Genomic DNA, 26,922 nt, shown 5'->3' on the forward strand with positions numbered 1-26,922 from the left:
GATCAGCCTGGCCAACACAGTGAAACCCCATCTCTACTAAACAAAGTACAAAAAATTAGCCGGGAATGGTGGCAGGCACCTGTAATCCCAGCTACTCGGGAGGCTGAGGCAGGAGAATTGCTTGAACCCAGGAGGTGGAGGTTGCAGTGAGCTGAGATAGCGCCATTGCACTCCAGTTCGGGCAACAGTGCCAGACTCCGTCTCACAAAGAAAAAAAAAAAAAGAGCCATTTGTAGTTTCTTTTTCGGAAGTATCATTTTGTAAATGTTGGTGTTCTTTTTAATTATTCACAAATCCCCTTTCAACAGAAGGAACTACCAAGTACATAAGCCAGAGTTCGCAATTGAGCAGAAGCATGTGACTGTCAGTTTGGTTATCAGTGCCAGGAACCAAGGACCACTAAAGGGTTTCAGTAGGCTATGTTCATTACAGAGATCAAGGAAATTGTTGGTAATTACATTAACTGCCTCTCTTCTGGTCTTACTCAAACCAATGACATCATCTCCACTTCCCACACTACACAACAATCCAAACTGCATGTTTCTAAACATAATTCAACCATAAACCAACGAATCCACTGAGCTGTTTTTAATTATACATAAACATAGCATGAAACAAGCTCTGACAGTACACAACTGATCAACAGAAATGCTAATAGCAGCAAATAATTTTCTGCCGGGGGCCTGCCTGCTCCTCCAGGTGCTTGCAACTGCCAGAAAGGAAGGCTATATTTAGAGCAGGTACCTGAGGTCAAGCCTCATGCAATGGTGGCCTGTCGTATTAGTCAGTAATGACTGAAATTACAATACCAATGCCCTGCCTATGATATATATGCTTGATAATAGTTACATAAAGAGAGCTTCGCTGGGGCCAAACTGCACCTGTTTGCTTGACTAGCTAACACAAAGCTTGGACTTTAGTCTTCTCAGCAGTTTCCTATCTAGCTGACAGTGATCTAACGTGAAGGATGTTTGTGACTGGCCAAACTTGGGGAAATCCAGCCCCTACCATCCACAAACACGCTTAGAAGTACATCTGGAATTAGCATTACACTTACGGATCAGGGAGAATATGGGAGAAAAATAAGCCTGGTTTGCAATTTGCTCTTTTGAAAACATTTTGGAAAAGCTGTATGTCTACCTTTTTGAAAAGACAATTTTTTTGCAGCAGGTCTTCAGTAAGTAGCCTGCTGAATTGTTTTCTGTTCACTTGGCTGCAAAATGTGTTTTGGAGGGAAGAAACTATTTGTGCACTCAGGACAATTGCCAATTCTCATCCCCAGGCTGTGTCATATTTCAACCTTTGGCTCTGCCATCAGGACAGGACTTCAAGACCACTGCAGTAGGAACAACTAGTAAATGGGAAAGTCAAGCTACCCAACTCAGGCAGATCCATTCCTATCCTCAAATCTCCTTTCACACATTTCCAACTTATCCCACAGTCAAAGCTTATTTGTATGTGTATTACACAGGTAATTCAGCCAAAGAAAGATTAAGAACCATTTTTAAACCCCAAACTGAAACTGAAAGCAGCGAACTGGAATCCTGGCAGGAAGGTGGAGAGGAGGATGACAAAGCAAATTCATTTCCCAAGTACAAGGCAGAAAGTGGACTTTAGCCCAAGTGAGCTAACCCATAAAGCAGGTACACAGCCACAAATTTGGGGTACACAGCTTCTCAGAGTTCACAGCATTTAAATTACCGGCCCACTAGGCTGAGCAACAGCAGGCATAGATCAAACAGCTCCAATTCAGTGTCAGAAAGTAGACATGATAGCAGGTATTCTTGTTCAAAACAACATACTCAGCTATTATTAGCCAACAAGAAATTCTTCATGAAATGGAGCTGGCTGAGCTGATGCGAAAGGGAAAACATTGACCCAGCATTCGGTGCAGTCTAAAAGTTTAAACCTCCAGATTCCTTCAGTGTTTCTTTTCAAAAAAGTTTTAAATCTAATTTCAGATGGTTAAAAGTACCCTGAAGAACAAACAGAGGCAATGTTAACAGTGAAAAAAAGCACAGATTAAGATAGATGCTGGTGCTGGATGTGGTGGTTCACGCCTGGAATCCCAACACTTTGGGAGGCAGAGGCAGGTAGATCACTTGAGGGCAGGAGTTCGAGACCAGCCTGGCCAACATGGTGAACCCTCATCTCTACAAAAAATACAAAAATTAGCTGGGCGTAGTGCATGCCTGTAATGAGCTACTTGGGAGGATGAGATAGGAGAATTGCTCGAACCCAGGAGGCGGAGGTTGCAATGAGCCGAAATTGTGTCACTGCACTCACTCCGACCTGGGCAACAGAATGAGACTCTGTCTCAAAAAAAAAAAAAAAAAAAAGGTGGATGATGGTAATAGTTGCACACTGCCAATATAGTTAATGCCACAGAACTGTATACTTAAAATGGTAAATTTAATGTCATGCAGATTTTACCACAATGAAATAATTTTTTTTTTTTCTTTTAGAGTATGGTCTTTAGGCTGGGCGCAGTGGTTCACACCTGTAATCCCAGCACTTTGGGAGGCCGAGGCGTGCAGATCGCCTGAGGTCAGCAGTTCAAGACCAGCTGGGCCAACATGGGGAAACCTTGTCTCTACTAAAAATACAAAAATTAGCTGGGCATGGTGGTGGGTACCTGTAATCCCAGCTACTTGGGAGGCTGAGGCAGGAGAATCGCTTGAACCTTGGGAGGTAGAGTTTGCAGTGAGCTGAGATTGCGCCACTGTACTCCAACCTGGGCAACAGGGCGAGACTCCATCTTAAGAAAAAGAAAATTGTGGCCGGGCGCAGTGGCTCAAGCCTGTAATCCCAGCACTTTGGGAGGCCGAGACGGGCGGATCACAAGGTCAGGAGATCGAGACCATCCTGGCTAACACAGTGAAACCCCGTCTCTACTGAAAATACAAAAAACTAGCCGGGCGAGGTGGCGGGCGCCTGTAGTCCCAGCTACTCCGGAGGCTGAGGCAGGAGAATGGGGTGAATACGGGAGGCGGAGCTTGCAGTGTGCTGAGATCCAGCCACGGCGCTCCAGCCTGGGCGACAGAGCGAGACTCCGTCTCAAAAAAAAAAAAAAAAAGAAAAGAAAAGTTGTAAAGGGCACTCTGGGGACAAATTTAAAACTGGGCTATATATTGGATAAAACTTTTGTTTCCATGTTAAACTCCTTTGGGGTGACAATGATACTGTAGTCATGTAGGATGATGCTCTTGTTCTCTCAGGATGTATTTGCTGAAGGGCTTAAAGGTGAAATCTCACAATCCTTGCAAGTTATCTCAAATGGTTCAGGAAAAAAAAAAAGTATAAAAGCTTGACAGAACTCTCATACAATGCTGCTAAGAATGTAGAATGGTAATTACTTTGGAAAACAGTTTAGCAGATTCTTTAAAAGCTACACATAACTTTACCATACAAATTAACAATTCCTTTCCTATGTATCTACCCAAGAGAAATTTAAAAATATGTCCACACAGTCTCACAAGTGAAATGTTCACAGCAGTTTTATTCATAATATAGCCAGTAAGTAAAAATTCAAATGTACATCAACTTATAAATTGACATAATGATCTGTGATCCTAATGTCTCAAAATACTCTCTCACATCAAGTAACATTCAGCCCACAGTGATGTTCACCCCTCAAATTGATAAACACATGCGTAACAGACTGAGATAACACCTACTTTTGTTACATGGTGCCACCCAAGACCTAAAATAAACTGATAAAAAGTGGCTAAAATAATAATAATAGACCCATCTACAAAAGATCATAAAAACAGTCAAGACTCAGCCTTATCCAAGACGCCTTCAGAGGCTACCTGTGAGAACTCTGAAACCTTCTTTTTTCTTTTTTGGAGACAGTCTCACTCTGTTGCCCAGCCTGGAGTGCAGTGGCAGGATTATAGCTCTCTGCAGCCTAGAACTCCTGGGCTCAAGCAATCCTCTCATCTCAGCCTCCCAAGTAGCTAGGGCTACTATTTTTAAAAATTAATGCCTGGCTAATTTTTTTTTTCTTTTTCTTTTTTTTTTTTGGAGATGGAGTTTCGCTCTTGTCGCCAGGCTGGAGTGCAATGGCGCAATCTTGGCTCACTGCAACCTCTGTCTCCTGAGTTTAAGCGATTTTCCTGCCTCAGTCTCCCGAGTAGCTGGGATTACAGGCACCCGCCACCACACCTGGCTAATTTTTTGTATTTTTAGTAGTGGCGGGGTTTCACCATGTGGGCCAGGCTGGTCTCGAACTCCTGACCTCAGGTGATCCACCCGTCTCGGCCTCCCAAAGTGCTGAGATTACAGGCATGAGTCTTGTTTTCATGAGACAGTCTCATTCTGTTGCCCAGGCTGGAAGGCAGTGGCATGATTATGGCTCACTGCAGCCTCAACTTCCTGGGCTCGAGTGATCCTCCTGCCTCAGCCTGCAGAGTAGCTGGGACTAAAGATGTGTACCATCACACCCAGCTTTTTTTTTGTTGTTTTTTTTTCGTAGTGACAGGGTCTCACTTTATTGCCCAGGCTGGTCTCAAACTCCTGGGCTCAAGTGATCCTCTCATCTTGGCCTCCTGAGTGCAGGGATTAGAGGCGTGAGCCACCACGCCCAGTCTAAGGCCTTCTTTTGACAAGGCAGCTGTTGTGGAGGCTCTGCCCAAGAGAAACATCGACAAACACCCCTCCCACCAATTGCCAGTCAAAAGACTTCCAGAACCACACGACTTGTGCATTCGTCTCCGGAACCATCGATGTGGTTGTTACTTTTATTACTGCCTGTAATAATTGTGTAATAACATGAATAACTGTGTGTGAAGGCCTCACAATTAACCATAAATTCAAACATACATAAAATTGACCACTTAGTCATCTGACTTCAGACTTAACACACCTAGATACAAAACTAATTAACATAACATAAATAAGTAAACAAAATGTGGTATATCCATACCACATCTCAGCAAAAATGAATGATATACTGATATATGCTAAAACACAAATGAACATCATAAACACTGTGCTAAGAGAAACAAGTCAGATACAGGACTACACATTATATGATTTCCACTTAAAAAAAAATGTGGAGAAAAGGCAACTCTTTTTTTTTTGAGATGGATTTTCGCTCTTGTTGCCCAGGCTGGAGTGTAATGGCGCAATCTCGGCTCACTGCAACCTCTGCGTCCTGGGTTCAAGTGATTCTCCTGCCTCAGCCTCTCGAGTAGCTGGGATTACAGGCACCCACCACCACGCCTGGCTAATTTTTTGTATTTTTAGTAGAGACGGGGTTTCACCATGTTGGCCAGCCTGGTCTTGAACCCCTGAACTCAGGCAACCCACCCACCTCGGCCTCCCAAAGCGCTGGGATTACAGACATGAGCCACCTCGCCTGGCCAAAAAGGCAAATCTTTAGAGACAAAAAAGATTAATGGTTGCCTAAGGCTGGGGGGGTGGGTATGGATTAACTGTAAACAAAAAAAAAAATCTTACTGGTTTAATGAAAGTGTTCTAAAACTGGATTGGGGTGATGGTTGCAGACGGATAAACTTACTAAAAATCACTGAATTATACATTTAAAATGGGTTAACTTATGGTATACAAATTATACTTCAGTAAAGATAAAGCAAATGTGGCAAAATGGTGATAACTGGCGAACCTATGTGAAGAGTATACAAAATCACTGTGTTAGTATCTCAACTTTTCTTTGGTTAGAAAATCTTCAAAATTAAAAGATGAGGATAGGGCCGGGCACGGTGGCTCACACCTGTAATCCCACCCACTTCCACTTTGCAAGGCTGAGGCGGGCAGATCACTTGAGGTCAGGAGTTCGAGACCAGCTTGGCCAACATGGTGAAACCCTATCTCTACGAAAAAAAAAAAAACAAAAATTAGCCGGGTGTGGTGGCATGTGCCTGTAGTCCCAGCTACTCAGGAAGCTGAGGTGGGAGAATCACTTGAACCTGGGAGGCAGAGGTCGCAGTGAGCCACTGCACTCCAGCCTGGGTGACAGAGTGAGACCCCGTCTCAAAAAAAAAAAAGAAAAGAAAAGTTAAGGAGAAATGATATACACACCCCCTAAAATTAGTGTTTCTAATTGCAGATTACCTAAAAGAGGTAAAAGACACAGCACAACTCTTGACAGATTTAGGATTAAGTAACAGAGGTGCACACTGATCCCTAAAGCCAACTTTCATCCAAGGATTTGATTAACTAGCAATTTTTTCTCTACTTAAATACTATTTTTCCCAATTATACAAGTAATGCATATTAATATAGAAAAATTTATAAATTAAAGTGAAAGCACAAAGGCCGGGGCCCCGGGTGTGTAATACCACCACTTTGGGAGGCTGAGGCAGGCGGATCACTTAAGCCCAGGAGTTCAAGGCAGCCTGGGCAACAAAAAATTCAAAGTAGCCAGGTGTGGTGGCATGTGCCTATAGACCCAGCTACTCAGGAGACTGACATGGGAGTATCAACTCAGTCTGGGAGGTGGAGGCTGCAGTGAACCATGATCGCACCACTGCACCTCAAGCCTGGGTGAGGATCAAGATCCTGTCCCAAAAAAAGCAAAAATAAAGTAAGAGCATAAAGAAACAAAAACAACTAATCCCATCAACCAGAGATAACCATCTACAGTTTGTTCTTCAGCCTTTCAGTCTATTTGGAGAAAGTTATCTGTATAATATATGTGGCAATAACACTGTCAAAACTTAATGGATCATTCAACTGGTATACCAAAAGGTTACATCATATCCAAAAAACCATATAAATTGTAAGAATGAAAGGCAGAATAAAAACTTTTAGATGCAAATCCAGTACTTCCTTTCAGTTTCCAGTTAAAGACAGAAGGCTGAATGCATGCATTAGCCTCAGCTCCCTTCCTAAGCCCTCCTAAAATACAGGGATGGGGAAAAAGGCGTGAATTCACTAGGACAAAATGGTAACTGAGGCAACTTAATTAAGGGAACTGGGAAGTAGACAAGTGATAAACGACTTAGCCAACCTGAAAAAGTTGAATCTTCCTTAGCCAGCAGTGGGAAAAGCAGAGCAGCAACCTGGTTTACAATAAGTATCCCAAAACGGTTCAGGAATAACCACATGTACAAAAACAGGAGAGGTTATACATCTGCTTAAACCCACTAGTTAGGCCTCAGATCCTCTAATGTAGTCACAACACTGCATAGCCCAGTGACCGCTCCACCGTGAAGGAAATGGGTGGGGCTGTTAAGCCCACAGTTAAACCCTATAGTCATAGTCATGCCCATAGCTTCCACCTTTTTTTTTTTTTTTTTTTTTTTTTTTTTTTTTTTTTTGACATGGAGTCTCGCTCTGTTTTTCAGGCTGGAGTGTAGTGGCACAATCTCAGCTCATTTCAAATTTCGCCTCCTGGGTTCAAGCAATTCTCCTGGCTCAGCCTCCTGAGTACCTGGGACTACAGGTGTGCGCCACCATGCATGGCTAATTTTTGTAGTTTTAGTAGAGATGGGGGTTTCGCCACATTGCCCAGGCTGGTCTCGAACTCCTGATCTCAGGTGATCCACTTGCCTTGGCCTCCCAAAGTGCTGGGATTACAGGTGTCAGCCACTGTGCCCAACCCAAATCCTCTTTTTGTGTTCCACTCTTAAACAGGAGTATGTAGTGGGCCAGGTGTGGTGGCTCACACTTCTAACCCTGGCACTTTGGGAGGCTGAGGTGTGAGGATTGCATGAGCCCAGGAGTTCAAGACCAGTCTGGGCAACAAAGAGAAAACCTGTCTCTTAAAAAAAAATTTTTTTAAATAGGTGTATGTAGTCAAGAACCACAGTATATTTATGGAAAGCATCTAATATGAAACAAACAAAACTAGAGTAAATAAATAAAAAAACACAGCCAGGCACGGTGGCTCACGCCTGTAATCCCAGCACTTTGGGAGGCCGAGATGGGCGGATCACGAGGTCAGGAGATCGAGACTATCCTGGCTAACACGGTGAAACCCCGTCTCTACTAAAATACAAAAACAAAAAAAAAATTACCCGGGTGTGGTGGCGGGCACCTGTAGTCCCGGCTACTAGGGAGTCTGAGGCAGGAGAATGGCGTGAACCCGGGAGGCGGAACTTGCAGTGAGCCGAGATTGCGCCACTGCACTCCAGCCTGGGCGACAGAGCAAGACTCCGTCCCAAATAAATAAATAAATAAACAAACACAATTTGAAGGAAACAAGGCTGAGATCACCCAGAAAACAAAGAAAACATTTGTCAAAAGGTAAAAAGAAAACATAATTACAGAACCAGACCAGAAAGTTCAATATCTGAAAAAACAGGAGCTCCAATAAAAGAGAACAGAGAAAAGGAAGGAGAGGAAATTAAAGGATCAATTCAAGAAATTTTCCAATAACAAGAGAAGAGAGTTTCCAGACTGAAAGAGCTCACCAAAGCTGAACAAAATAATATGAAAATGAATGCTGAAATGCATTACCATCAAATTTCAGAACACTAGGGACGCAGCAAAGTTACCAAAAGTTTTCAGAGAGGGAACAGGATTCTTTCAAAGAACAAAGAGTCAGAATATTTCAACATTACCACTGAAAACACAAAGGATCAGTGCCTTCAAAATGCTGAGAAAAATATTTCCAAACTTAAAAAACTGCTCCCCAGCAAAACCTGGGATATCAGCTAAGTATCAAAGCAAGAAAAATTTCAGAATGCAAAAGTTTCAAATTTTATCTCCCTTACCCTCTCAGGAAGCTTAAAAAAAAAAAAATTGGGGTCCAGGAAACACAGGTTCCCGTAAAGGCTGAAAGAAACCCCAGGGGTGAGATCTGTGCAGACCTAGAGCTCAACCAGTCCAGATCAGAGTAGGTCCAACGTTCTGGAAAAGAATCTTCAAAAAGATAAAACTGACAGAACATCTACAGTGTCAGAGCCTACTACTGAGAATAAATTATATATATATAGTTAGTAAGGAGTTTGAGGATAGTAAAAAAAAGACTGAACCAAAAATCAAGACAAGTATCACGCTCAGGGCAGCAAAATATTGTGTCGAGAAAGAAAAGTAATCCAAGAACACTAATGGCTCAAGTGCTGATCAACACTTAAACACTATAATGAGATAAACAATAAGACTGGTGACTCATGACCATAATGCCAGCACTTCCGGAGGCCAAGGCAAGAGGATCAGTTGAGCTCAGGAGTTCAAGACCAGCCTGGGCAATGCAGTACAAAGCTGTCTCTACAAAAAGTTTCTTTTTTGTAATTAGCTGAGTATGGTGGCACACGCCTGTAGTTCCAGGTACTAGAGTGGCTGAGGTGGGAGGATCGCTTGTGCCCACAAGGTCACAGCTGCAATGAGTTGTGATCGTGCCACTGGGTGACAGAGAGATCCTGTCTCAAAAACAGTAACAAACACACACACACGAAAACTGATTTAGCCAAATTACAAATAACTAAAATGGGAGAACAGGAAATGGGGTGAGTGAAACTGAAAATTACTATGGGTCAGGCAGAGGTCCAAATCTTTTTTTTTTTTGAAACAGAGTCTTGCTCTGTCGCCCAAGCTGTAGGGCAATGGTGTGATCTTGACTCACCACAACCTCCTCCTCCCGAGTTCGAGCAATTTTCCTGCCTCAGCTTCCGGAGTAGCTGGGATTACAGGCACACGCCACCACGCCCAGCTAATTTTTGTATTTTTAGTAAAGACGGGGTTTCACCATGTTGGCCAGGCCGATCTCGAACTCCTGACCTCAGGTGATTTGCCCGTCTCGGCCTACCAAAGTGCTGGGATTACAGATGTGAGCCATCGGGCCCGGCCCCCAAATCTTTATACTATCAATTTACCTAATTCCCATTTAACAACTGGTGCCCTTATGTTATATATGAGAAAACTGAGGCACAGAGACAGTAACTTGCCAAATGTCACGCAGCAGAGGCTTTGAACTTTGATCTTCACCACAACATTGGCTATCACAAAGCAAAATCCTTATCTCCCTGTGTAAAATCAACAGATAATGATTAAAGGTTAAAAAAAATGGAGAGAGAGGTAAAAACCCAAAAATCAGCTGAAAGGATTGAAACAGATTGCCTCTGGGGAGTCAAGGAAGAAAAAGGTCTAGAACTAGAACCCCTTGTTGCTTTTAACAAGCCCACAGAACTACTTTACTCTTTAAACCATACATGTGTAATTTGGATAAAATGAAAATTAAATAAGGAAATGTACTTCCCCTTAAAAAACACCTTTAAGTAAACATTAAAACTCTGACTTTCAGCTGGGTACACCAGCTCACACCTGTAATCCCAGCACTTTGGGAGGCCAGGCAGGAGGATCGCTTGAGCCCAGGAGTTCACAACCAGCATGAGCAAGTTGGTGAGACCCCCCCCCCCCCACCGCATCTCCACACATATGCACACAAAAAAAATTTTTTAACTCTGACTGAGGCCCTGAAAAACTGGACATGCACACAAATGCTACTCAAGAAAAAGTGCAAAAACAGGCTGAGTGCGGTGGCTCACGCAAGTAATCCCAGCACTTTGGGAGGCCCAGGCAGGCTAATCACCTGAGGTTAAGAGTTCAAGACCAGTCTGGCTAACATGGCGAGTTTCACTGTCTCTATTGCCTCTACTTTCACTGTCTCTACTAAATTTTTGATTGTCGGCAAAAATCAGCCGGGTGTGGTGGTGGGTACCTGTCATCCCAGCTACTTAGGAAGCTAAGGCAGGAGAATCACATGAACCTGGGAGGTGGAGGTTGCAGTGAGCTGAGAAGGCACCACTGCACTCCAGCCTGGGCAACAAAGCGAGACTCCATCTCAAAAAAATAAATAGCAAAAACAACAACAAAAAAAGTGCAAAACAAGCCCAAATATATATAAGCATTTCATATATGATAAAGATGGCACTTCTAATCATCAGGGAAATGTATATTTTTCAATGAATGGGAAAACTGACTAATCATCTGGAAAATATGTTAAGATACTAACATTGAAAAAACTTCAGCTATATAAAATATTTATATGTAAATTATGCAGTCATAAAGAAAACATAAGTGAATTTTATATAACAGTTAGGGAAAGAATTATTTCTCCACCTCCCACCACGCCCCACACACACACACCGCCGCCGCACTTTAAAGCAGAAATCAAAAAGGAAAAGACTGCTGGAGTCAATGTCATAAAAATTCACCCAAAAAGTGCCACACAGTAAAAAACATTATAAACCAAGTTAAAAGACAAACTGGAGGAACCGCAAAATCTAATAAACTATTTTCCTTAATATGCAAACAGCTCACATAAATCAATGAAGAAAAGAATAACAATCTGAGAGAGGTAGAGAGGAAAATACACAAGTCACAGAAAACTACAAAAGGCCAATAAAGATATGGAAAGATATCTAATCTCATTCATAAATACAGAAAAACAGATTAAAATGAATACATTTTAACCCGTTAGGCCAGCATCAAGGTAAAGATACAGATAACTCTTCAGTTAGTTAAGAGTGTAGCAAAACTCTTGTCCACCAACAAAGTAGTGGTTAAATAAAATATCACCAACCACAATGGACACACCATGCATCCATTCAAAAAACAAAAACAGAAAACAAAAAACATGCTGTCCATAACATACTGTGAAATTTAAAAATCAAGTTTGAGAACATCATATATAGAGCTGGGCACAGGTGGCTCATCCCAGTAACCCCAGCATGTTGGGAGGCTGAGGCCAAAGGATCATTTGAGTCTGGGAGGTTGAGGCTGCAGTTAGCCATGATTCCAGGACTGCACTCAAGCCTGGGCAACAAAGCAAGACCCTTTCTCTCTCTCCATATATATACACATATATATATGGAGAGAGAGCAAGTTTTTTTTAAAGACAAGGTCTCACTTTGTCACCCAGGCTCCAGTGCAGTGGCACGATCTCAGCTCACTGCAGCCTCGACCTCCTGGGCTCAAGTGATCCAACTGCCTCAGCCTCCCAAGTAGCTGGGACTACAGGTGCATACCACCTCGCCCAGCTAAATATACTTTTTTTCAAAACAAAAATTTCAGTACATATATAAAATATAGCCATCACACACACAAAAGACATAAGACTTCACTAGCAATCAATGAAACACAAAATAAAACAAGTAACACCTTTTATCTATCAGATAAATCTACCTGGTAAAGATAAAAACATAATTATCCAAAATCAGGCTTTCTACTGCCTGTTAAAATTAATTGGTACATACTTCTTGGAGGCAATCTGGCAATGTTTATCAAGAACCTTCAAAAGGGCATACCTTGACCTGCCAATTCCGCTTCTCAGAATCTGCTCTAAATAAATACATGGGTTTTATGTCACAATAAAAAAAAAAAAAGAATTGAAGGCTGGGCATGGTGGCTCACGTCTGTAATACTAGCACTTTGGGAGGCCGAGGCGGGCAGATCACCTGAGGTCAGGAGTTCAAGACCAACCTAGCCAATACAGCAAAGCCGTCTCTACTAAAAATGCAAAAATTAGCCAGGCATGGTGGTATACACCTGTAATCCCAGGTACTAGGGAGGATGAGGCAGGAGAGTCACTTGAGCCCAGGAGGCGGAGGTTGCAGTGAGCTGAGATCACGTTACTGCACTCCAGCCTGGGTGACAGAGGAAGACTCTGTCTCAAAGGAAAAAAAAAAAAAGAGAGAGAATTGAGAGAGAGATGAAAATAATGAAGTGAACAGGGATATTTATAATAGTGAAAAAAATCAATAAATGACAGATTAAGTTACAGAATACTCAAAGGGATGCTAGGAGTCATGAAAAACAGATATGGAAAGATAAATATAATATATTTAAGTTAAAAAGTAGGATATAAAGCAGTATGTATACACGATTATATTTCAATTTGAAATATATAATATGCATATGAGTAGCTATATATGTATGTATATGAACACAAACTGACAAGTTATTAGCTTCTAGTATTACAAGCAGCTTTACCGTTTTTTGTTGTTGCTGTTCCCCAAAGTATAATGCCATTTATTAAAAACCAAACAGGCCAGTCACCATGGCTCATGCCTATAATCCCAGAACTTTGAGATGCTGAGGTGGGAAGATGCTTGCACCCAGGAATTCGAGGCCAGTCTAGGCAATATGACAAAACCCGTAAGGTACAAAAAATACGAAAATTAGCCTTGTGTGGTGGCACATGCCTTTAATCCCAGCCACATGACAGGCTGAGGTCAGAGGATCACTTAAGCCCAGGAGGTCGAGGCTGCAGTGAGCTGTGATCACACCACTGCACTCCAGCCTGAGCGACATAGTGAGATCCTGTCTCAAAAATAAAAAAAAAAAGTTGCGATTACAGGTGAGCACCACTGCATCTGGCCTGAGAACTGACATATTTAATATTACCTAATTTTACATTTTTAATTTTTTTTTTTTGAGACGGAGTCTTGCTCTGTTACCAAGGCTGGAGTGCAATGGTACAATCTCAGTTCACTGCAACCTCCACCTTCCCAATTCAAGCGATTCTTCTGCCTCTCGAGTAGCTGGGATTATAGGTGCCTGCCACCATGCCCAGCTATTTTTTCTATTTTTTAGTAGAGACGGGGTTTCACCATGTTGGTCAGACTGGTCTTGAACTCCTGACCTTGGGTGATTCACCCGCCTTGGCCTCCCAAAGTGCTGGGATTACAGGCATGAGCCACAGCACCCAGCCCTAATTTATTTTTATTTTTCAACTTTTATTTTAGGTTCAGGGAGTACAAACATGTGCAGGTTTGTTACATGGGTAAATTGCATGTCACTGGGGTTTGGTATACAAATGATTTCATCACTCAGAAAGAGAGCATAGTACTACCCGATAGGGCTTCATTCTGAATTTGTTGGGTTTTTATATCCAGCATTATTACTTTTACAATCAAGTATAAAAAAAGAAATTTTGGCCAGGCGAGGTGGCTCATGCCTGTAATCCCAGCATTTTGGGAGGTCGAGGCAGGCGGATCACAGAGTCAGGAGATCGAGACCATCCTGGCTAACACGGTGAAACTCCACCTCTACTAAAAATACAAAAACACAAAAATTAGCCAGGCGTGGTGGTGGGCGCCTGTAGTCCCAGCTACTCGGGAGGCTGAGGCAGGAAAAGGGTAAGAACCCGGGAGGCAGAGCTTGCAGTAAGCCAAAATCACACCACTGCACTCCAGACTCCGTCTCAAAAAAAAAAGAAAGAAATTTCATTTCCCAAAAAGGTAAAGCTCTTCATGGAAAAAAGACAAAAGTGCAAGTTCAGTAAATTCATAAGATAAATACAACAGACCTTTAGCACGTGAAAGTACTCATGAGAAATGACAAAAAAAGGGTGGGAGGAGGGTGAGGATCGAAAAACTACTTGTCAGGTACTATGCTTACTACCTGGGCAACAATCTGTACACCCAATCCCATGACACGCAATTTATCCACATAACAAACCTGCACGTGTACCTCCGAACCTAAAATAAAAGTTGGGAAGAAAAAAAAAGGAATGGCAAAATACAAATTAAAACAGGATCACATTTTTTTACCTATGAAACTGGAAAAAAAAATATTATGTGCTACATTGATGAGATGGTCAAAGAAATAGTCACTCGTTATGGTAATGGCAGAAACACAAATGCCTCCAATCTTTATGAGGTGTAAGACAATCTGGCAATTAAGTATTAAGAGCATTAAAAGCCATGTTTATATTTAGCCCAGCAATCCTCAGCCCAGCAATCTAATTCTAGGAATAAATTGTAAGGAAATAGGGATGCAAGCAAAGATTTAACTACGAGAAATGTTCAACACTGAAATTACATTGAAAAAAAAATTAAACAATCTAGATACCCAACAAAAAGATTATTAATCATATCTATATAACACTACAAAACTTTTAAAGGTAAGTGTTGAACTGTATTTATTAAGACTGGGAAAACGGTTATAAGATATCATTCAGTGAAGAACAGATTGCACAACAAGGTGGGCAATAGGTTAAATAGTATCTCCCCAAAATTCACATCCACCCAGAACCACAGAATGTGACCTTATTTGGAAACAGGGATGTAATCAGTTAAGATGACGTCATACAAGATTAGGGTGGGCCTTACATCCAGCTGACTGGTATCCTTATAAGGGGAAGGAGATTTGGAGACACATAAGGAAAGCCACGTGACTAATAAGGCAGACACTAGAGTGATACAGCTACAAGCCAAGGAAGGCCAAAGATTGGAAGGAGCCACCAAAAGCTAACAAGAGGCAAGAAGGGATGCTGCCCTAGAAACTTCAGAGGGATCATGGACCTGCTAACACCTTCAATTTGGAACTTCCAGCTTCCCAAACTACAAGGAAGTTACTTTCTGTAGGTTTAAGCCACCCAGTTTGTGTTATTTCTTAAGCAACACTAGGAAACTCATACAATGTGTGAAACACACTAATCAGAAGCACAGGCTACTTATGTTTGAATTCCATTTCCACCCATGTGACTTTAGCTTATTTAACCTCTCTAAGCCTCTTTTCCTTTTGTAAAAAATGAGGATAACAGTATTCATTTCCTAGAATTATTGTATTAAATTATACATTAAATATAAATCACTTAAAACAGTATCTAGAATATAGTAAATGTTCCACTTTTATAAAGCAAGCACAGGTACAACACACAAAATATGTTATTAGAATATACATATATCAAAAGGTTAACATTTTTATCTCTGGGTCCCATTATTATGGCTTTTTTGTGTTTTTTTGTTTTGTTTTGTTTATCAGAACTTTCTAATTTATCTGCAATGAACATAAATCATGTCTCTTTTTTTTGGAGACAGTCTCGCTCTGCTGCCCAGGCTGGAGTGCAGTGGCGCGATCTCAGCTCACTGAAACCTCTGCCTCCTAGGCTCAAGTGATTCTCCTGCCTCAGCTCCTGAGTAGCTGGGATTACAGGCACCTGGTTAATTTTTGTATTTTTGATAGAAACAAGGGTTCACCATGTTGGCCAGGCTGGTCTCGAACTCCTGACCTCAAGTGATCTGCATGCCTCGGCCTCCCAAAGGTGTGAGCCACCACACCTGGCCTATTTTTTATTATTTTTCTTTCTTTCTATTTTTTTAACTTTTTTTTTTTAACTTTTTGCTGACATTCAGATTCTAACAATTTTTCTTCTTCAGAGCAGGACTGGAAGTTTATTTTAAAAGGCTTTAGAACAGGAAAGAAAGAAAAAGTACACCTGGAAGAGACCCAAGCAGGCAACTTGAAGTATAAGCACTGTTTATGTCATAATAAAATACAATTATTTTAAAAATTGAAAAATAAGGTAGGGCTTCCCTGTCACAGTTGTATGCAAACCCCAACCCCCAGCCAGTCGTTTCCACTCTTCTCAAGGCCTGTTATCAAAGTGTTTTAAAAAAAAAAAGTAAAAAATAAAATTTACTTTAGAAAATAAAACGCTGACCAGAAAGCACTTTAGAAGTACATCATGTATCACTCAATCAATCATTAGAAGGTGGCTGCTTCATAAGAGGCTGTGAATCACTGACCTCAAGCACAATAATTCAAGTGTGAACCCTCAGAAACACTTGACAGACCTGAGGCTCAAAACACACTAAAAAAAGCACAACTATTCATTTTAAAAGGTGGGTTTTTAAAACCTCAGTACATAGTGGGGTTGATCCTCTATATCTGGGAATAAACTGCTCCCACTCCCAAGACAAACATTAACTTTAGCAAATGAGAACACCATTTACTAAATCAATTACCCTTCCAACAAGTGAAAAACGTATTCATCTTCTCTGCACAAGGTGATTTAGAAAGAGTTAAACCCTTTCACCTGGTGTGGTGGCTCACGGCTGAAATCCCAGCACTTTGGGAGGCCAAGGCAGGAGAACTGCTTGAGCTCCAAGAGTTTGAGACCAGCCAGCCAACATAGCAAGACCCTGTCTCATTTTAAAAATAAAAATAAAGAGTTAAACCTTTTCAGTTTTAGTCCTGTTGCATTTTGGGTTTCTTGTTCTCCGACAGTATCATGTAAATAATATTGTCAGATGAGTTTACTACTAGATAGTTGACTTCTTAACAAAGCAAAACTAAGTTTTAATAAAATTATACATAATTACTGGATAAGAATTTGTTGCTTAATGAGAAGCGACTTTACTATATTTCAAATGACAAAGTCCACCACTACACTGTTTTTTTGTTTTGTTTTGTTTTGAGACAGAATCTTCCTCTGTCTTCCAGGCTGGAGTGTAACGGCGCGACCTCAGCTCACTGCAACCTCTGCCTCCTGGGTTCAAGCGATTCTCCTGACTCAGCCTCCTGAGTAGTTGGGATTACAGGCGCACACCACCACGCCCAGCTAATTTTTACATTTTTACTAGAAACGGGGTTTCACCATGTTGTCCAGGCTGGTCTCAAACTCCTGACCTCATGATCCGCCTACCTCGGCCTCCCAAAGTGCTAGCATTACAGGCATGAGCCATCACGCCCAGCCTTGTTTAAGACAGGTCTTGCTCTCTCACCCAAGCTGGAGTGCGATGGGGCAATCTCAGCTCACTGCAACCTCCATCTTTTTTTTTTTTTTTTTTGAGATGGAGTCTTGCTCTGTCGCCCAGGCTGGAGTGCAGTGGCACAATCTTGGCTCACTGCAAGCTCTGCCTCCCGGGTTCACGCCATTCTTCTGCCTCTGCCTCCCGAGTAGCTGGGACTACAGGCACCTGCCACCACACCCGGCTAACTTTTTTGTATTTTTAGTAGAGACAGGGTTTCACAGTGTTAGCCAGGATGGTCTCGATCTCCTGACCTCGTGATCCACCCGCCTTGGCCTCCCAAAGTGCTGGGATTACAAGTGTGAGCCACTGTGCCTGGCCAACCTCCATCTTCTGAAGTGATCCACTCATCTCAGCCTCCTGAGTAGCTGGGACTACAAGCGCATGTCACCATGCCTGGCTAATTTCTGTATTTTTTGTAGAGTTGGGGTCTCCCTGTGTGGCCCAGGCTAGTCTCAAACTTCTAGACTCACACGATTTGCCTGCCTCGGCCTCCCAAAGTGCTGGGATTACAGACATGAGCCACCAAACCCAGAACATTGTTAATTTTTTAAAATATCGATTTTTTTGTAGTTTATAAGCGTGATGATTGGGTGTTCACACTTATGTGAGACATGTGCCTCCCTCAAACCTTGTTATGACATTGGCACATTATCTCTCTGATGTGAAAATAAAATAAAATAAAATAAAAATCCAGTCAGAGCAACATAGGGAGACCCCATCTCTACAAAAAATTTTAAAAATTAGCCAGGCATGATGGCACACATCCGTAGTCCCAGCTATTCGGGATGCTGAGGTGGGAGGACTGCTGGAGCCGGCTACATGTCACTGTACTCCAGCCTGGATGACAGAGCAAGACCCTGTTACCCCAACAAAAAAAAACAAAACCAGGACCTTTCGTGTAAAAACCTGCCTTTTGATCCTGTCTCAAAAAAGAATATATATACACACACACACGTGTATAAATACAAACAAGTGTGTGTGTATTTGTATACATGTGTATGTGTACATATATGTATATATGATCAGCCTATCCAAGTACCTTGACAACTAAATTCAGTTCCCACTCAAACAATGGAGGTATAAGGGCCTTGGTATCTACTACTCTGAAGAGTAAAGATAATCAACAGCAGTAACTACAGCTGTTTAAAAAGTTTATATATATAATTTTATACACATATACATGCATAGAAAATTTTATGTTTTATATATATACACACATATATATATTGCACAGAATATTCTGTGCAATGGGGCAATCTCAGCTCAGAATATAATGCACAGAAATTTTCTAAAAGGTCAGAAGAAATAGCAGTGGCTATATCTGGAAACAGGAGTGGTTTATGCTTCTCATCTTTAGTACAGGGGTTACAAATGAGTAGCCCAAGGACTACATTCTGCCTACAGATGTGCTTTATATTTGGTCTTCAGTGTTTTAAAAATACTTGAATTAATTGCCAACATTTAAAAATCAGGACATTTCAGCCGGTCACAGTGGCTCATGCCTGTAATCCCAGTACTTTGGGAGGCCGAGGTGGGCAGATCACTTGAGCTCTGGAGTTTGAGACCAGCTTGGGCAACATGGCAAGACCCCGTTTCTACTAAAAATGCAAAACCTTAACCAGCCATAGTGGCAGGTGCCTGTGGTCCCAGCTACTTGCGAGGCTGAAGTGGGAGGATCACTTAGAGACCAGGGAGGTGTATGGCGGACTAGAAGTTGCAGTGAGCAGTGATCCTGCCAATGCACTCCAGCCTAGGTGACAGAACGAGACTTGGCACCCCACCCCCCCAAAAAAATAACAAAACCAGGACATTTCCTATAAAAACCTATATTTTTTACTTCTCTTGAAAAAAATTGAAAAATCTAACACTGGGCCCCCATTCTAGCAGGGCAATATTCAAGGCAAGTATCAGACATGCTCTTTACAAAGGCAAGGCTTTCCAGTTCACACACCTTCAGTTGTTACCCATCTGGCACCTAAACATATTTTAGTTTGCAACCTCTGTTTAGACTATTCTAAACTATTTGAACTTATTATGCACTTATATGACTTTTTAAAGCTTCTCCTCAATGGAAACGCAATAGCAATGATCTAAGAGAACTTTAGAGAGCTTACAAAATATTTTTGTCCATTCACGTCTAAACTACTGAGTAACATAGGCATAAGAAAAAAATTAAGCCTTTTCTCCCATCTACCCTCACACATTACTTCAACAAATGTTTACTGAGCACCTACTATGTAAAAGCAGTGCATAAAAGGCTTAGGGAGAAACAAAGGCTGTTAGGGGGCGCTGTCCTCTTAAAAGTGTGTTTCTATACATAATAAACACTATAAAAAGGAGAGTGGAGTTCAAATAAGAGTACACTACTAGGAACAGGATCAGTATGTCAGTTTCAGAAAAACAATAGGACTTCTTCAGGTAGAAAGGAAAGAATAGCATTCTAAGTAGGAGAAACAAGTTTAAAACTGGGAGAGCAAAAGTTTATGTGGGAATGAGCAACAGACTAGTTTGAACAGAGCTGAGAAAAGCAGAACATTCATTACAAAGATATGCCAGGAAAGGTAGAAGTAGGTAAACTAGGACCAGTCTTTGCAGGGTCCTGAATGAATGTCAAGCTAAAACTTGCTATTCTGTATCTGGTAAGCAACAAGGCCCTGCTAGAGGTTTCTAAGAAGGGCCTAGATTGAAGCTGTGATTTAGAAAGATTGATCTAGTAGTGGTATGTCCACAAAATAGACTGGAAGGAAGAAAGCCACATGTAGAAAACCGATTTGGACTATGCCTATGTTACTCTGTTAAACTAGTAACATAATCTGCAAACTAAGGCAGTGGCAGTGGGAATGGAAAAAAAGAGACATTTGGGAAATACACTACCAAATCCAGGTGAAAATTAACTGGATTTGGCAAATGAACTGGGGTCTCCAGGAAAGAGAGGACCTTAAAGATAACTCAGTTCAAGTCTAATTTCTGGGAGACCACTGGAGCTACAAACAGAACAAGGAAAAGTTAGAAAGAAAAACTGGCTGGAGTAAGGAAAAGGATAAATTGACCTTTAATGATTTTTATTTTTAAATTTTTTATTTTTTTAAAGACTGGGTCTTGCTATGGAGTGCAGTGGCTATTCACAGATGTTAATCCCACTACTGATTAGCACGGGAGTTTTGACCTGCTCCATTTCCAACCTGGGCTGGCCCACCCACTCCTTAGGCAACCTGGTGGTCTCCTGCTCCCTCCCGGGAGATCACCATATTGATAACGAACTTAGTACAGACAACCAATCGGCATAGCGCACTACAGCCCAGAACTCCTGGGCTCAAGCAATCCTCCTGCCTCAGCATCCCAAGTAGCTAAGACTACAAGCGTGCACCACCGCACCTGGCAAATTGACCTTTTAAACACATCTAGTTTTGAATATCAATGGAACATTCGTAAGTTTTCTGCCCCAACCAGAAAATCCTGCACACTTTTTTTCTGGCCCAACTTTTAGTGATGGCTGAAGAGAGCAAAATATATATTTACTACACTTAAAGGATATATTTAGTACACAGCTAATGAGAAGCCATTCCCAGAGCAGAAACATGATCAAAATTAAGCTCCACAGAGTAAAGCTGGTCCCCATCTCATACTACACACAAAAATTAATTATACAAAACTGATATCCATATACAAAATGAACCAACAACCTAAATATAAACAACTAAAACTATAAAACTCTTAGAAGAAAACAAAGCGATAAATCTTCATGACCTTGGATTTGGTAATGAATTTTAAGATACGACATCAAAAACACAAGCGAAGAAAAAAAGAATTGATATGGACCTCAGCACATTAGAAACATGTGCATCAAAGGACATTGTCAAGAAAGTGAAAAGACAGTCTACAGAATGGGAGAAAATAGTGCAATTTATATAACCAATAAAGGTTTCGTATCCAGAATATATAAAGACTTCTTACAACTGAACAACAAAAAGACAACCCAATTTAAAAATGGGCAAAGCCTTTTTGTGCTGACAGTGCTCCAGCAAACATAATGAACACCCCTAAAAGCCACCAGACTCTCTGTAAGAAGTATGGCAAACACCAACCCCACAAAGTAACAGTATAAGAAAGGCAAGGATTCTCTGTAGCCCAGAGAAAGCAGCATTATGACAGAAAGCAGGGTGGCTATCATGGGCAGACTAAGCCAATTTTCCAGAAAAAGGTTATAACTATAAAGAAGATTGTGCTGAGGCTAGAGTGCATTGAACCCAACTGCAGATGTACAAGAATGCTTGCTTTTAAGACATACAAGCATTCTGAACTGGGAGGAGATAAGACGAGAAAAGACCAAGTGATCCAGTTCTAAATGTCATCTTTAATTTTATTACGAAGACAATACAATCCTATGGTTAAGTCCACTTCATCTGGTTGCTGTTGGTCTTTTGGGAAGGAATAAACTAGAGCCATCAACAAAATTCCTCTAGAGGTGGGGGAAAGAAATGGGCAAAGAACTTACATGGATATTTCTCCAAAGAAGATATACAAATGGCCAACAAACACATAAAAATATGTTCATATAATTAGTAATTAGAAAAATAAGAACCAAAATCATAATAAGGCACAAATCCATACCCCCTAGGATGGCTACAGTTTTAAAAAGAAAAATATTGGCTAAGCGTGGTGGCTCACGCCTATAATCCAAGCACTTTGGGAGGACAAGGCAGGCGGGTCACCTGAGGTCAGGAATTTGAGACCAGCCTGGCCAATAAGGTGAAACCCCGTCTCTACTAAAAATACAAAAAATGCCGGGCATGGTGGCTCAAGCCTGTAATCCCAACACTTTGGGAGGCCGAGACGGGCGGATCACGAGGTCAGGAGATCGAGACCATCCTGGCTAACACTGCGAAACCCCGTCTCTACTAAAAAATACAAAAAACTAGCCGGGCGAGGTGGCGGGCGCCTGTAGTCCCAGCTACTCGGGAGGCTGAGGCAGGAGAATGGTGTGAACCCGGGAGGCGGAGCTTGCAGTGAGCTGAGATCCGGCCACTGCACTCCAGCCCCGGCGACAGAGTGAGACTCCGTCTCAAAAAAAAAAAAAAAAAAAAATACAAAAAATATTAGCCGGGCGTGGTGGCACACACCTGTAATCCCAGCTACTTGGGAGGCTGGGGCAGGAGAATTGCTTGAACCCAGGAGGTGGAGGTTGCAGTGAGCCAAGATTGCGCCACTGCACTCCAATCTGGGCAACACAGCAAGACTCCATCTCAAAAAAATATATATATATACACACACACACATATACATATATATGTACATACACATATATAATCCATTAAACTGGAAGTTTAAAAGAAGAAAGAAAAATAACAAGTGTTGGCAAGGATGTGGAGAAATTGGGACCAACTCACACATTGCAGCTGGGAATGTAAAATGATTCAGCCACTGTGGAAAACAGTTTGGTGATTCCTCAAAAACAGAATGACCATATGATCCAAAAATTCCATTCCTAGATACATACTCAAAGGAACTAAAAAAAGGTACTCAAACAAATACAGGTACACACATATATTCAAAACTTTACTACTCAGAATAGTCAAAAGACAGAATGTCTACCAAATGTCTACCAATGAATGGATAAAACAAGTTGTGATATGTATATACAATGGAATACTATTCAGCCATAAAAAAGAGTGACACCGGGGTGGGAGTTGGGGGGTGGCTCATGCCTGTAATCCCAAAACTTTGGGAGGCCAGTGCTGGTGGATCCCTTAAGCCCAGGAGTTCTAAACAAGTTTGGGCAACATGGCAAAATCCTGTCTGTACAAAAAATACAAAAATTGGCTGGGCATGGTGGCACATGCCTATATCCCAGCTACTTGGAAGACTGAGGTGGGAGGATGGATTGAGACCAGGAGTCAAAGGTGCAGTTAGCCATGATAGCACCAGTGCGTTCCAGCCTGGGCAACAGAATGAGACCCTGTCTCAAAAAAAAAAAAAAAAAAAAAAAATGAGGTACCGATACATACTACAACATGGATGAACCCTGAAAACATTATGCTAAATGAAAGATGCCATGGCAAGAAACATAGGCTTCATTAAAAGAAACCAAAAAAAAAAAAAAAAAAAAAAAAAAAAGCCTGGGCACAGTGGCTCATGCCTGTAATCCCAGCACTTTCGGAGGCCAAGGCAGATGGATCACTTGAGGTCAGAAGTTCAAGACTAGCCTGGCCAACATGGCGAAATCCCATCTCAACAAAAAATATAAAAATTAGCCAGGTGTGATCTTGCATGCCTGTAATCCCAGTTGTAACTACTTGGGACGTTAAGGCAAGAGAATCGCTTGAACCCGGGAGGCAGAGGTTGTAGTGAGCTGAGATCACGCCACTGTACTCCAGCCTAGGCTGGCAACAACAACAAAAAGACGCAGACACAAAAGGACAAATACTGTACAATTCTATTTACATGAAATACCCACAGGAGGCTGAGGCAGGAGAATCACTTGAACCCGGGAGGCGGAGGTTGCAGTGAGCCGAGATCATGTCATTTCACTCTAGCCTGGGCAACAAGAGTGAAACTCCATCTCAAAAAAAGAAAAGAAAAGAAAATATCCAGAATAGGTACATACACAGAGACAGAACTCAGACTGCTCATTGCCAATGGCTGAGGAGAGAATAGTCCTTTACACCAGCTTAATGGATGTAAAGTTTCATTTTGGGGGCCGGGCGCGGTGGCTCAAGCCTGTAATCCCAGCACTTTGGGAGGCCGAGACGGGCGGATCACGAGGTCAGGAGATCGAGACCATCCTGGCTAACACGGTGAAACCCCGTCTCTACTAAAGAAATACAAAAACTTAGCCGGGCAATGTGGCGGGCACCTGTAGTCCCAGCTACTTGGGAGGCTGAGGCGAGAGAATGGCGTAAACCCGGGAGGAGGAACTTGCAGTGAGCTGAGATCCGGCCACTGCACTCCAGCCTGGGAGACAGAGCAAGACTCCGTCTCAAAAAAAAAAAAAAAAACAAAGTTTCATTTTGGGGTTTTGAAAAAGTTTGGAAACAAGAGAGAGGTGGTGGCTGCACAACACTGTGAATGCACTAACCACCACTGAATTGTTCATTTTAAAAGTTAATTTTGCCAGGCACAGTACTGCACACATGTAGTCGCAACTACTCAGGTAGTTGAGGTGGGAGGATCACTTGAGCCTCGGAGTTCAAGGCTGTAGTGTGCTACATGATCATGCCTGTAAACAGCCACTGCATTCCAGCCTGGGCAACATAATGAGATCTCGTCTCTAAAAAAATTAAAATTAAATAAATAAAAATAAAATAGCTAATTTTACATGGCATCAATTTCACAATCTTATTTTAAAAATCAACGATATTCCAAATCAAAAATAAAAGTGAGCTCTGCATCTTGTCATGCCTTTATTTCATTAACCACATTCTAGACAAGCCAATCTTCTATATGGCTCCTGCTCCACCTGCTCTTCCTTGATTTCACCTGGAAAATATCTTCTGACTATAATATGCTGCTTTTCCATCAATTCTAATCCCCCAACCATTTCAAAACTTACTTTTTTTTTTTTGAAACAGGGTCTTGCTCTGTTGCCCAAGCTGGAGTGCAGTGGTGTGATCTCAGCTCACTACAACGTCCGTCCCCTGGGTTCAAGTGATTCTCCTGCCTTGACCTCCCAAGCAGCTGGAATTACAGGTGCATACCACCATGCCTGGCTAATTTTTTGTATTTTTTTTAGTAGAGATAGGGTTTCACCATGTTGGCCAGGCAGGTCTCAAACTCCTGGCCTCAAGTGATCTGCCCACTTTGGCCTCCCAAAATGCTGGGATGACAGAAAACTTATAAGCAACTTGCGCATAGCTGGCACTCAATCCTTGTGAATTGCTGGTTCTATTCAATTCAGTCCACTCCTATCTGTTCTGAAAGTTTACTGTTAATACAGAATTAAGATATGAATGTTTCTTCTTATTATCCTATAACTTTTCTCTGATAGTCTCAGGTATGTGAGTTTCCCATTCGAAAGAAAATTATGATACGGGCTGTCCTCTGCTTTTGCATTACACCACCTGCTAGGGATCTAACCAAAATACATTTGTTTAATATTGCCTGGTTGATAGTTTTTGCTATTACATGACAGATAAATTTAATGGGAAATGGGAGGTGGTAAAGAAACCACCTCTGCCCACTCTGGCCATAATGGTGATTAGTTCTGACATGATGTATGCTCAGAAATGCAAGTCCTACAGTAACAGCACAGCAAAAAGAAGACTTTCTGCAGGATAGCAACGTACTTTTTACTGTGTTCCTTTAAAAATAAAGTGAACCTGGCTGCTCTATTTGTAAACTATTCTACATTATACCAAGAGTCCCAATGTGCATGCGTCAAAAAAAAAAAAAAAAAAAGACCAAAAACACTGGAAAATAATCCCCGCACTTTGGGATGTTGAGGCAGGAGGGCTGCTTAAGGCCAGGAGTTCAAGACCAGCCTGGACAACATGAGACCCGTCTCTTTACAAAACGAAATAAATTAGCCAGGTGTGGGTGGCGTAGACCTGTAGTCCCAGCTACTCCAAAGCTGAGGTGGGAGGATCACTTGACACCAGGAGTCTGAGGTTACAATGAACTAACATCACCACTGCACTCCAGCTTGGGCCACAGGGCAAGACCTAGTCTCTTAAAAAAAAAAAAAAAAAAAAAAAAAAGAGCTAGGCACGGTGGCTCACACCTGTTATCCCAGCACTTTGGGAAGCCAAGGTGGGCGAATTACTTGAGCCCAGGAGTTCAAGACCAGCCTGGCCAGCATAGTGAGACCTCGTCTCTTCAAAAAACAAACAAACAAAAAGTGCAGCCTGGGCACCATAGGGAGGTCCAGTCTCCACAAAAATTAAAAAAAAAAAAAAAAATTAGCCGGGCATGATGATGCATGCCTGTGGTTCCAGCTACTTGGGAGGCTGGGGTGGGAGGATCATTTTTGCCCCAGAAGTCCAGGCTGCAGTGAGCTATGAACGCACCATTGTGCTCCAGTGTGGGTGACAGAGTGATACCCTGTTTCAAAAAAAAAAAAAATAGGCCAGGTGTGGTGGCTCACACCTGTAATCCCAGCACTTTGGGAGGCCGAGGTGGGCAGATCACCTGAGGTCAGAAGTTCGAGACCAGTTTGGCCAATACGGTTAGACCCATCACTATAAAAAATACTAAAATTAGCCAGGTGTGATGGTGCACACCTGTAATCACAGCTGCTCGGGAGGCTGAGACAGAAGAATTGCTTGAACCCAGGAGACGGAGGTTACAGTGAGCTGAGATCCTGCTACTGCACTCCAGCCTGGGCAACAGAGACAGACTCCGTCTCAATCAATCAATCAATCAATCAATTGATAGAATGTCCAAAGAACTCTCAACCTTTTAAAAAAATGCAATAGAGTACAAAATATTCTATGGCTGTTATGTAGCCCTTCCTTGCCCTCTTCCTAAAACTACT

The 26,922-nt window shown here is 41.9% G+C and overlaps 1 protein-coding gene and 1 non-coding gene across 3 annotated transcripts in view; one reads left to right on the top strand and one right to left on the bottom strand.

Annotated features, from left to right (window-relative positions):
- The window catches only part of ILRUN (inflammation and lipid regulator with UBA-like and NBR1-like domains), a 109,224-nt gene that overhangs the window by 74,168 nt on the left and 8,134 nt on the right, over nucleotides 1–26,922 (bottom strand). The window lies entirely within an intron of this gene.
- LOC115897198 lies at nucleotides 18,012–18,115 on the top strand. The gene has a single exon (XR_004057127.1). It is a non-coding gene; the product is annotated as a small nucleolar RNA U13 (small nucleolar RNA).

This window comes from Rhinopithecus roxellana, chromosome 4 (genome assembly GCF_007565055.1).
Source record: "Rhinopithecus roxellana isolate Shanxi Qingling chromosome 4, ASM756505v1, whole genome shotgun sequence".
In the NCBI taxonomy this organism is placed as follows: Eukaryota; Metazoa; Chordata; class Mammalia; order Primates; family Cercopithecidae; genus Rhinopithecus; species Rhinopithecus roxellana.